The sequence below is a fragment of the Panthera pardus genome, unplaced genomic scaffold (assembly GCF_024362965.1).
Source record: "Panthera pardus isolate Hobbes unplaced genomic scaffold, ASM2436296v1 HiC_scaffold_17, whole genome shotgun sequence".
Lineage (NCBI taxonomy): Eukaryota > Metazoa > Chordata > Mammalia > Carnivora > Felidae > Panthera > Panthera pardus.
The window spans coordinates 41,447,972-41,461,031 of NW_026526732.1; the positions used below are offsets into that span (position 1 = coordinate 41,447,972).

At 36.5% G+C, this 13,060-nt stretch overlaps 1 protein-coding gene and 1 long non-coding RNA gene across 6 annotated transcripts in view; one reads left to right on the top strand and one right to left on the bottom strand.

The window, feature by feature from the left end:
* The window catches only part of PKIB (cAMP-dependent protein kinase inhibitor beta), a 103,350-nt gene that overhangs the window by 82,452 nt on the left and 7,838 nt on the right, over window positions 1–13,060 (bottom strand). For 3 of the 5 annotated variants that reach the window (XM_019418231.2, XM_053904529.1, XM_053904528.1), the window contains one exon: window positions 2,242–2,339. The exons of the other annotated variants lie outside the window; for them this stretch is intronic. The gene's annotated coding sequence lies outside the window, so the exon portion shown is untranslated. Of the gene's footprint in view, window positions 1–2,241; window positions 2,340–13,060 lie in introns of those variants that run through there. 5 annotated transcript variants of the gene reach the window in all.
* The window catches only part of LOC109248487 (uncharacterized), a 105,321-nt gene continuing 97,472 nt past the window's right edge, over window positions 5,212–13,060 (top strand). The window contains exon 1 of the long non-coding RNA XR_008422903.1: window positions 5,212–5,324. This is a non-coding gene — a long non-coding RNA (uncharacterized LOC109248487). The remainder of the gene's footprint in view (window positions 5,325–13,060) is intronic.

The window sequence follows — 13,060 nt, forward strand, 5'->3', positions numbered from 1 at the left end:
ATGTGTTTTTTCTTAAGAGAAATAGAGTTGCATTTCAACAAATGTTATCTGGAATTCTATTAAGAAATAAAAAGTAGGAGTTTTATTCTTTATTACTATAAAATTATTTTAATAAATTTCCCAATATTGAACCACTTGTACATTCCTAGAATAAACATCATTTATTGTATTATTCTATTTTGTTGATTCCTACCTACATTCCTATGTCCAGTATTTCAATGAATTTCTGTGATTCTTTTTTGTCTTACTTTTACTAGTGTTTGGGGGGGCGGGGGGATTTAGTGTTATGCTTTTTTTATTAAATGAATCAGAAAAGTGTTCATCTCTTTTGTAGAGTTCATAGAATATGAGATAAAGTGTTCGGGAAAAATGTGTATTTTCAACCACTGATTATAAATACCTGATGAAAACAAGATACTTTACTTATCTAAACAGAATATTTTAGCCCCTGCCAAATCTTGCTATCCAAGCTGGTCAAGAACATAGGCTTAAGCATCAGACAAAATTAGGCTCAAATCCTAACTTCACCACCCACTGGCTAAATGTGTGCACTTGGCAAGGTGCATTATTATCACAGAGAAAAACCATTCTTTCCTTACCTTCCTCACATGGAGTTTTTGTGAGGATTACAGAAGATTATCTTTATAAATCACTATATACTCCACCCACAATAAAGACTCAATAAATTATTTTGTTAGTCTTAATTTTCCTTAAATACAAAATTAATGTTTACAATTTTACTTGCTATTTTTTCTTAGTATGGAGATTTTGTTTATTTACAGGGAAAGATAAGTGCTTTTGATAAAACTATTGGTATGAAATTGTTTCATAATAAAAGGTATATTTCAATTAAGATGTGTTACTCTCTGCAGTCATAAATTTAAAAGTTGACATGAAAGTAAAAATGCTCCAATAACACATGAAAATGAACGTATTGCCACTGTCTCCATGAAACTACTGTGGGTCACTAAAAAAAGTTGTACTGGTTTTGAGAAAACCAGGCAATGAGCCTAAACCAAATTTAATGTCTTCCACTCTTTCCTGTTCCCTTGGAGCTTTTTGTTCTCATGGGAATCTGAGAGTGGGAGGAGAATATTAGAACCTTCACACAGACTGACGCTTACTCCATGTTTTCTGACCTGCCATCTGAAGTGCAAGGGTGGGAGCAGGCCTCTCTCTTTGGCTGGAAGAACACAGCACTAAAACAGTGAAGTGGCCTCAAATATAAGTCCTACCGATGTAATAGAATTTTCGTGAAATATTAAGATTGCAACATGAATGTAGCCTCATTTTTAAAGGACAGAATAGGTGAATAAAAGCATATACAGATATAAATATATGTGATATATATTCTATATATACATATGAGTATATACAGAGATCTGTATATATTCATATTCACCTACACAAATGGGTATCATGTACATATATATGTATATACATATATAATCATTATCATATATATGTTATTTGTAAATATGAAATACATAGTATATACGGATATATAGATACATATCACCAGCACAAAGAAATCTGTTTCTCAAAAAAGAGTATTTCACATTTTGTCCACCAATCAGTATCATCAAGAAATATTTACTTGGGGGCACCTGGGTGGCTCAGTCAGTTAAGCATCTGGCTCTTTGCTCAGCTCAGGTCATGATCTCACAGTTAGTGAGTTCGAGCCCTGTGTCAGGCTCTGCACTCACGGTGCGGAGCCTGCTTGGGATTCTGTCTCTCTCTTTCTCTCTCTACCCCTTCTGCACACTCTCTCTCTCAAAATAAATAAATAAACTTAAAAAAAAAGAAATATTTGCTTGTATTTACTATGGTCTCTGAGGAGATTAGAATTGACCTGACAGACCTAGTGAGTTTCTCTTCTGTTTTAAAGACTATAAATTTTAAACATTATTTTGGTAAGCTGACTTCCTCTGTTAAGAACAACTTAAACAAGCACAACTAAGAATGTAAATATCAAGCCAGGCTCAGCCTCTGTACTAATCACTGGTCTCCGGCAAACACAAGATGAAAATGTCAATCTTGAATTCTCAGCATGCGTTATTTGCTATTAATCTGACATTAACAATAGATTCTACCAAGCTTCGATTAAACTGTATTGACTTTTTTTTCTAAAATAAAGACTACCACTGCACCTTTTCTTTGCTGTCCTCTGGCTTTATAGCAACAAAGATATTTTTAGGGACATCCTCAATAGCAGGATCAATGGATCAAAAGTGTACCTACTTCTATCTTTTCTGCCCCGTGTGGCCTCAATAACTTGATGGTTTCCAGCTTCCCCCAGATTTCTCTTGATCAAGTGCCTTTCAGTATACCCGTGATCCCTGAAGGAAACAAAGGGGGAAAAAGATTTATTAAGATTAACATCTCTCATTCCTTGTCTATTTTGGAAAAGAACACATGGTTCCTTGGGCAATAACATTGTCTAACTTAACAACAAAATGCTGCACAATTTTCAAACAACATTCATTGTTATTTTTCCATTCCTCATCCTGATTTTTTTTAATACTCTTCTGATTTATAGCAGGAACAGGATAAATTTCCTTGAGTAAGCAGCTCAATACTCCCTTATAAATGAGGAGTGTGTTTCTTATTATTATTTTGTTCACTGTTCAAACTCATCAGTTGTGTTCTGAGCAATCTTTCTTCAGTTTTGCTTCTAAGACTGTGTAACATGAGCAGTCACACACATTCTTACTGAATAGTGAAATCACCTATATAGCAAGATATATACTTTTCTTCAGCTCTCCAAATTTCCAATGAAAATAGATTCACTAGATGAGTGACAACCTTTCTCAAATGTGTGATTTTAAAAGCACCAAATCCCTGCAGCAGTCCATATTTGAATTCCAACGCCAAGAAGCAAAGACATTGTTTCCCCCATAATATTTGGAATTATGGAAGATAAAATGAACCCAGTAAAATTTAGTCTACACCTAATGCCTCCATATCAAGAAGTAGCTTGAAAATTTGCTGTGAATAGGCATCTGATCCACTTGCTAGGTTTTCCTATTCACACTCTTTTTAGTATTTACATATCAAAAGCCCCTGTTTTAAAACTAATTGTACAGAAAACAAATTGATTATTTTCACTTCTACATATATTCCTGACAGAGGTGGCTGAACCCAGGTCCCCTTTCACTGGGGCCGTCTACATATTTGAGCATGTGGTAAATGTTTAGTTGTCCTAGATGAGAGCACCATGTTTCATGTTAGGGAGATTACCTGTTCCTTTTTCTACAAAGTGTGGGGCCAGTATTGTCAATATTCCTATGTTTATATGTGCTGTCTAACTTTACGAGGGTTATTCAGAGCAGGAAAGAGTCCAGAGCTGTCTGCTGTTTTCTTCTCACCCCTCTTCCCCATAAACCACCAAACTCTGTCTATTTCAGGCTCAGAATGTTCCTCAGCTCACTCTTCCAATTCCATTACCATATGCCCACATCTTCCTCCACCCCATCAGTTCTTTCAGATGTTACAACATCACTCAGTAGGCTCCCTAGTTCGACGCAAGCCTTTTCCAGTCCATATTCCACACACCATTCATGTTGGAACACTAACTGAACTTTTAATTTGTATAAAACCCAAGAATTATACATAGCGGAAATGTTTAACCATTATTCTCAAATGAAGTATCTTGTCCCCCAAATGGCAACAGCATTATGCTAGCCATCTTTTAAGGTAGTTTTCAAATAATTTCATTACTCTTCTTTTTCCTTTGCTTCTCATATTTCCTCATAGCTTACAAGTAATCCAGCACAAGAAAGTCCAAGGGCATTGTAATAAAGGGCAGAAACAGTGATCTTAGTTCTAGTTCCAGTTCATCCAGTTCATCCATTTATCACTTGTTGACTTTGAGGAGTCATCTTCTTTCTTGTTAGGTAAATGGCAGAGCTTTGTTTATCAAATGGGGATGGAAATATTTATCTTGCTTATCTCTATAGGCTGTTCTGGGAATCAAGGGTGATCACATACAATAAAATACCAAATATGCAATACTATTATTACCCTCCCCGAAGAACTGCAACAATAAAAAATGTGCTTCTTGTGTGTTAACTCTAGATTCAGATTGGGATCCTAGAAAAGGTAGCTGTGATCACACTTTTAAGTCTTGCAGCTTCCTTCTGGGACTATGATGCTCTAAAGGGTTTTGTTTGGGCTTCCAAAGTGGGGGAAAATACCAAAGGAATCATACTCTAACATATTTGGATTTCTAAGACATGCTGAATCTAAAGAGGAAAGAAAAGGAAAAGGGGCTCAAAACCGTGACAAATTTTAATTGGCTAAAACTACCATAACTGAAATAATACAACTGTCATTTATGGCACAAATGTTAGTGCAGTCTCCTAAAAACTCAGATAATTACTCCATACATTACTGGACACTTTCAGATACGAAATATATGCCTATTCTCTATCATTCTGTTGTAGGTTTTAACTGGAGAATGTGGAATGTGTATGACAGGATGACTTTGTTTTGCTTCTAAAGAGAAAATACAAAATATCAACCCAAATATCATTTCATATATAAACAGCATTGTAGCCTCAGTTCAAGGAAGTGTATATTTTAGACTTAAAAAAAGGATGGGGAGATATATTTGAACTCATGCATCTAAACAAACTAAAGAAAGTGTAGAAATTAAGTAAAGCAAGAGAAGGGCAGAGTGATAGGAATAAAGACCACAGCTATATTTTCTTAAAATTGGGTGAAATGAATGTTAATCAGAGTTCACAAAGTCTAAATTCTCCTTTGAGTTGCATAGATACAACCAAGTAAATAAAATAACTCTCAATGAAGTATAATTGTATTTGAAATTATTGTCACATAGTAAGAAGGATCTGGAAGTTTGTTTCTTTATTCATATAGATGCTCAAAATCAATACTTAATGAGTACCTTCCATACATGAGACTTTGCACAAGATGTGATAAGATGTACTGGTTTGAACCTGTTGGCCATATTGGGCTAGAAACAAATGCCAAAAGAATTGCACCAACAGCCCACATAGAAACCACCCGGCTCTTCTGCCTACAATGTACATCATCCTTTGCTCTCAATTAGCAGTCTCTAGGCCATCCTTAAAGGATCCCAACTCAAATGCTGCTTCCCTTGTAAAGCTCTTTGGAATTGCTCCAGTTTAAGACTAATCATAATCCCTGCCACTAAATCACTTTGTTCATAACTCTCCGATGCACTAATCATGGAAGCTATGCCTTACGGCTCTGTGTGTAACAATCTTCCTTAGCAGCCTGTGAACATCTTGAACGGCAATGTTTTATTCATTCATCCATGGGACTTAGCACGACATACTGTAAGTACTCAGGTAGTGATTACTGAATAGAAAGTTCATACATCTTTACTTGCAGGAGCAAAAGATGTATCATAACTTTAAAACCAAGATTTGCAAATGTTTTATGTTCACTTTTGCTCTATGCGTTTCTTTAAAAAATGAATTTATACCATGAATATATACTTTGGTGGAAATATGGAAAACTCATGTATTCATGTATAAAAGTCTTCACAGTAAAATTAGCATTATTCTATTCAAATTCTTCTATTTGTTCTTGTTTCTCTCTCGTTAACTCAACCTATTCTCTCCTATTTTTCCTACTATATATGCTTGATTTCTATAACAGTTTTTAAACCAACTAGCCAAATCCTTGACTACTATATTTTCAAAAGTTTTGGTAGCTATCGCACATACATAAAATTGTAAATAACCTGTTTCATTCATTCATTCAGTCAGTCAGTCAGAAAACAGTGTTGTCTACCACAAGGTAGACACCACGGAGGAAACACAGACCGTTTCAGGAGACAGAAGGTTACAGCTAGAGTAGTTGATAAGAAATACATATAAATGACCAAAATCAAAATTCAACCTAAATGTCACATTTCTACTTTATCTGAAATTATTAATTAAACAATTTTTGAATGAAATCTTAGTAGCTGAAAAATGAATTAAGAGGAACTGATGAAAATGACAAAGAATCAGATATATTCATGTTTCCCATGCAGTTAATACAAATAGTTAAACAGCCAGCTGTCTTCTTAGATTCAAGTCAATATCATAAACATGTGTAATAGGCAAAGTAAAAACAAGTTTTCTAATTAAAAATGTAATGCCAGCATGGTACAACTGCCTTTATTATAGGAATTTGGCAAACTTGACCAACTTTGTCCTAAAAATATTGACAAACTTTGCTCCCATAATTCCACTGTGAAATTCCCTTGACCTGTCAGGTCCTCTGGATAATTCTCTTTTTACTTTGCTGTTGGTGTTGCTGCTGCTGCTGGGACAGAAATGAGACAAAGAGGTTTTAACATTTAATAAACACGTGTTCTATGTCATGAGCCTTGCTAGACACTTAGCATTTTCTTCCATTTAATCATCACAATTAATCTACTACATAGCAGACTTTTTTCAAAGCTTAGAGATGGTGAGATACCTCCCTAAGGTCACATACCTAATACGTCACAGAGACAGAATTCAAATTCAGATCTGACTCTAAAGCCTGTGATTAATCCACTATGCATCATGATGCCTCACTATATTCTTGGGACTACTGACCTAGCTTCTATATATAACTTTTTCCCTATATTATTTTTCTTTTATGACTAAACAATAGTTATTGTTTTGCTTCAAAGCTCTAGGAAATACCAATTTTTTGGAGGATTGATTCAAAAATAATTCACTTATTCATTTCCTCTCATTTTTCTTTTAACCACTTCCCATTCCTGCATATCTCATACCAAAGAGAAACAACTTTAATGCTAACTGCTGCTGAATTTATTTTTCATGTTCACAGAATTTGGGTGGATGGAAAGAAGCATAATTTAAAAAGCCCCCTGCTATAGAGTATAGGCCCAAAGAATAAAATAAAATAGGCAAACTTAGTTTGCACTCTCTTGCATTATATCATTAAAACCCAAAACAAGTCTGTTGTGAATACTGACTGAGTTGTCCTCATGAAATAATATGGTACTTAAAGAATTCTGTAATGACTGAGAGCACAGATTCTAAAGACATACTTTCTGATTATAAATCTGTACTGTGTACATTTGATCTTGTTACTTAACCTTTCTGGGCAGGCCTAGATTTCCCCAAATGTAAAATATCCTTAATAATAGCACCTATCACATACAGTTGTTGCGAGGGTTAAATGATACATGTACTTAATTGAAGTCATATAGAAAAATTCCCAGTACATACTGTGCTTAATGTTTTAGATTTATTAATATTCTTTTTTTTTAATTAAAAAAAATTTTTTATGTTTACTTATTGTTGAGAGAGAGAGAAACAGAGACAGAGGGAGACAGTATAAGCAGGAGAGGGGCAGAGAGAGGGAGACACAGAATCTGAAGCAGGCTCCAGGCTCTGAGCTGTCAGCACAGAGCCTGACGCAGGGCTCAAACCCATGGACTGTGAGATCATGACCTGAGCTGAAGTCAGACGCTTAACAGACTGAGCCACTCAGGTGCCTCTAGATTTATTAATATTCTTATATAACAAAAATAAGTAGAATGCTCCTACCAATGATGCATATGATAAAAACAGCAAAATGATCATGATCACTCTTAAGTGGTAAGCAGCTATAAATAAGGCATCTTAGAAAAACATTTAAATTTTCTATTACTATTGATATATATATCCAAGTAGTCCTCTAACTGAGTGGCTTAGACATATTAGCGAGTGTGCACGCATGGGTGTAAAACAAAAATCTGTGTGAAATTTTTGAGAGGAATTTTTAAGCTTTTAAGTTTTTTTTGTTTTTTGTTTTTTGTAAAGAATATAGTTCCCTCAAGGAATATAGACCCTAATGCAACAGAGAAGCTTTCCCTTTGTACTCACAGCAGCAGGCAAACAGTTAAAGCCCAAGGCCAGAAATACTAGATGAAAACAAAGTGGGAGGAAAGGAAATCAGGTTCCTATCACTTCTCTCTTGCTGGTCAGTGTTAATTATTTCTCAAATCTGACAGCTGCACGTTCCTCTGCTTCACACTTTAGCCTCTGATGCAACTATGTGTTATTCCAAGATATTGAAAGAGCTCAATTTTGGCCTTTAAAACATGCGCCTGGATCTTCAGGAGAAGCCATTGCTCAACACAGGCAACTTTCAATACTAAAAGCAAAATTCAGCCTTCTTACAAAAGCTGATTAGTCTTGACATTTTATCGACTCTCCTGAAGAGCCATTTACGGACTGTGTCAAATATTAAAAATAAAATAAGATGTGGGCCTGGTGAAATTATCTTCTGATTTGACCAAACCAGAATTAACTTGCTGATTTTTCTCAAATGTACATACTTGCTTTGGCTAAATAAAATTAATAGGGAAAGTTACATATTCCATGAGGCATAAAGAAAAAATTACTTTCCATTACCCAGAAACCTTACCTTGCAAACTAAGCCTGAAGGAGAAAGAAACTGGAATGAACGTAGTTGAATGAGAATTTTAGCTGCGACAGCTACCTGACTTGCTCCCAGTTCATGTTTAATTAAATTTACATCAATAATTCCATAAATTGCTTGCATGGTCATAGAACATAAGTTATCATCTTTGATCCTAAGGTCAAATACTTACTGCTAACAACCCTTGTGCCTCTGAGGGAGGCTTGGCCCCCTGCCAAACTGTACTGCTTCATCCACGGGGGCAGGCCCACTACCGTAACACCTCATGGGGGATGATGCACCACCATGGCCCCTTGGTTGCTCGGCAACAACCCCTAATGACTGCTCCTCTGGGACTGCTAGGCAACAGCACTGAGTCCCCCCCAACCAACCCCAGCTGCTCCCAGTGCACTGCTTCTCAAGAGGGCCAGGTTAACAGGAGGCCAGGGGCCCTAAGTGACTAATCACATAATCTATACACATTTCTCAGAATGCTCTCCAACTGTCACTAAATAGAAATCAGTGCAGAGCTAGGTCCTACCCTGAAGGGTACTCTTGAATGTATCCTTAATTTAAACTCTATCCTTGGATCTTTAGAGAAGCAGACAGAAAACTAATGCATCAGAGCCAGAATCTGTGGCCAAAAAAGTCTATTTTAAAAAGCACACACACATAAAGGAGGTCATTCTTTTTTCAATCAGATTTAAAATGTGACTTTCAAAGCTTTCATAATTTCAAAGAACTTTGCTATTTAGATAGTGCCTGTTAACAGACCAAAAAAATGGGGAAAACATAAGAACTTTATAAGCCTATTCCTGCAATGTTTTAACACATAACTCTATTTAAGTATAGCAATGTCAAGGAAAGACCTTCAATTCTTGTCAATAGTTAAACCTACATTTACATACTCAGTTTCAATGTATCAGTTCTATATTCAACAAATCTAAATTAGTCATATTTTTCCATTTATATCCGACCTACCTCTTAGGACAAAGGCAACGACTCAATCAACCAATCTAAAAACTTGCTCACACATCAGAACATGAGTACAGCCTTGCCCCTATCTTCCTCACTGTCCCTTACCTCTCTGTTGTGCAGGAAGAGGCAGGTGCCTTGGGAAACATGGGCTTGCAGCCAGTATACCATAGTACAAATAAGATTCTGCTACTCCACTACTTTAAAACCATCAGTCAAGTCCAAGCTATTTAGCATGGCATGGAAGGCACTTCTGAATCTGCTTCCCATCAAACTTCCAGCCACACCTGCTGGGTCCACTATGTGATTTAATTATAGTTCCCTAAACACACTATACACTTTAGGTCTCTTTCCTCTTCCTAGGACACATTCCCCTTTGCCTGGAAAACTATTGGTTATCTGTCAAGATTTAGCAATAACATCACCTCCTCTGAGAAACTGTCCCTGCTTTTAGAATTACATATAACTACCTCTGAGCATCTCTACAACTGATTCATACTACTGTGATGGCATTAGTCACATAGTTTTACAGTTATTTACCTACTCAACATTAACCCCATGTTGTTCAAGGGCTAGAACCTTATTCTGTTCAACCTGGTTTCCTCGGTGCCTGGCATATTCCTTAGCATTAAGGAGGTGTTTATACTATATTTAATAATGATTACAAAATAATGCGCCTAGACAAAATTGTAAAATACATGCGGATAAGGCATTTTTAACCTCTTAATTAAACAGGGATGGGTAGCAAAGCAATTTACTAAAAAATAAAATGAAAACTAATCTCCTGAATTTGGGGCTGCTCTTCTCTGTAAACTATGATGAATCATTCTGAGCAAATAAGTAGATAGCTCTGCCGTGATACAACCCATCCAGTATTATGGCTAAAATAAACACATTGCCTGCGCCCCTTTTGTTATAATTATAATAACATCAAACTCAAGGGAGCTGCATGGTCTGGTAACCAAATCACTAAAAGCTAGTCTGGAGCTGGTAATAGGGAAGATACTTTCCCTTTCAGTTTAGCAACTCTTAGAAGAGCTTTTGGGGGCACCTAGGTGGCTCAGTTGGTTAAGCGTCCAACCTTGGCTCAGGTCATGATCTCACAGTTTGTGGGTTCGAGCCCCATGTTGGGCTCTGTGCTAACAGGTCAGAGCTTGGAACTTGTTTCAGATTCTGTGTTTCTCTCTCTCTCTGCCCCTTCCCTGCTTGTGAGCTCTCTCTCGCTCACTCGCTCTCTCACTCTCTCTCTGTCAAAAATAAATAAATAAACATTAAAAAAAAGTTTTTGAAGAAATCTTGGTGCAAGTAAAATAGAGAAGAGAGTATAAAAGAAACTAAATAACTAAACACCAATAAAGCAAGAAAACATTTTAATTTTAAAGTTTCCTAAATAATAATTTGCAAAATTTTATTTATTCAACATCTGTCTCCCTCAAAACACTAATTTAAGAAATAGGAACATGACCAAACAAAACACAAAAGCCCACAAATGTTGCAACAAAGTGTAATATCTCAAAGCTGTTCAACCTTGCCTCACCACCTCAGGAGCTACAAATACAGGCCTCCATTTTTTAATATAAAAATACTTCTATGATTTTTTATAATAAGTGCACATATATGTTTATGTAAACATATTACCAAATACTTTGATATTAGCAGTAATATGACTATCTAGGTTAATCCATGCAATACAAATTCTAATCAATGGAAATCTGAATTGTGCGCCTATCTGTTAAACTCAGAGAATTCTTAGTCTATTAAGAGCTTGTGGGTCCTATATACAGCTAAGGCTGTGTGCTTCCTCAGGTAGGAAACCTGTATCCTTGGAAGTATTTGACTGTGTGCCAGAAGGTACTCACAACCACGTGATAAATTTTGAATATCAAAGCAGTCTTACTTGATAGTATATATATTAAAGAATATTTATATTAATTAAAACAAAAGAGGGGCGCCTGGGTGGCTCAGTCGGTTGAGCGACTGGCTTTGGCTCAGGTCATGATCTCACGGTTTGTGAGTTCAAGCCCCGCGTCAGGCTCTGTGCTGACAGCTCAGAGCCTGGAGCCTGCTTCGGATTCTGTGTCTCCCTCTCTTTCTCTGCCCCTCCCCCACTCATGCTCTGTCTCTCTCTGTCTCAGAAATAAACATTAAAAAAAACTAAAAAAAAAAAAGAAACACGTTATAAATTAGAATGCAGGGGCACCTGGGTGGCTCAGTTGGTTAAGTGTTGGACTTCAGCTCCAGTCATCACCTCACCATTGTGAGTTCAAGCCCCGCATGGGGCTCTGCACAGACAGTGCAGAGTGGGCTTTGTATCCTGTCTCCTTCTCTCTGCCCACCACCACTCATGCATGTGCTCTCTCAAAATAAATAAATAAACTTTTTAAAAAATTGTTAAAAAGAAGTAGAATGCAAAATTTATACTTACTTGTAAGATGAATATAAAATTTCATTGAAACTTTGCACTTTTCTATGGAGCACTTAAGTTATACCCTAGATTTCTGGGAATTTTTTGGTGGAAAAGAGGGAGAACAATTTGACCACAGCATAACAGAGTAGGACCACCATTTCCTCCATTCTGGATAAGACACTGCTATTGATACAACTTAAAAATACACTACTTTTGTTTGACAAGCACTTCACAATACCAATTCATATTGAATTGCCATAAACCAAAAATTTTTAAACCAATTCTACAAATAACCATTTTTTCACTGTCTGGTTTCTTTTAAAAATGCATGCCACTCTTATATTTATCCTCATCTAAACAACCTGTCAAAATAATTTTTGACTCATAGAGTACCACACTGATTATATGACTCCCTACTCAAAAACTTTCAAGAATGCAAATTAGCTACAAATTTAAGTCCAAAGTTTTCATGCTAGCATATAAAATTCTTCACCACAGGGACGCCTGGGTGCCTCAGTCAGTTAAGCATACAACTTCTGCTCAGGTCATGCTCTCTCGGCCTGTGGGGTCGAGCCCCAAGTCGGGCTCTGTGCTGACAGCTCAGAGCCTGGAGCCTGCTTCAGATTCTGTGTCTCCCTCTCTCTCTGCCCCTCTTCTGCTCATGCTGTATCTGTCTCTGTCTCTGTCCCTCTCAAAAATAAATAAACATTAAAAAAAATTAAAATTCTTCACTGCAGCTCCAATGTATCTTTCTACCCAGTCCCTAAAATTCTTTTTTAATTTTTTTTTTATTTTATTTGACAGGGAGAGAGAGAGAGAGAGCACAAACAGGGGAAAAGGAGAGAGAGAGAAAGAGAAAGAGAGACAGAGAGACAGAGACAGAGACAGAGAATCTTAAGCAGGCTCTGCGCTCAGCACAGAGCCTGACTCAGGGCTTTCAGGGCTCGATCCCACAACCCTGGGATCGTGACCTGAGCCGAAATCAAGAGTCAGATAATTAACCAACTGAGCCACCCAGGCAACCCTCAATTTTGTTTTTTTAAAGTTCCATATATGCAAAGGATTTTATAATTAATGGTGGAAATATAGGTAGAACCTATTTTCTTCTTAATATAATTCTGAAACTTCTTGATTTTTCACTGCAATGTAAATTATCTCACAAACACTTCAAAAATTTTAAAGTTAAAACTTAGTGGTATTTTAAGTGGCAAATATTACGGGCTCTGGAAATAAAATATAGAATAACTCATTACAGTGTAACAAGGCAGAGTTGACAAA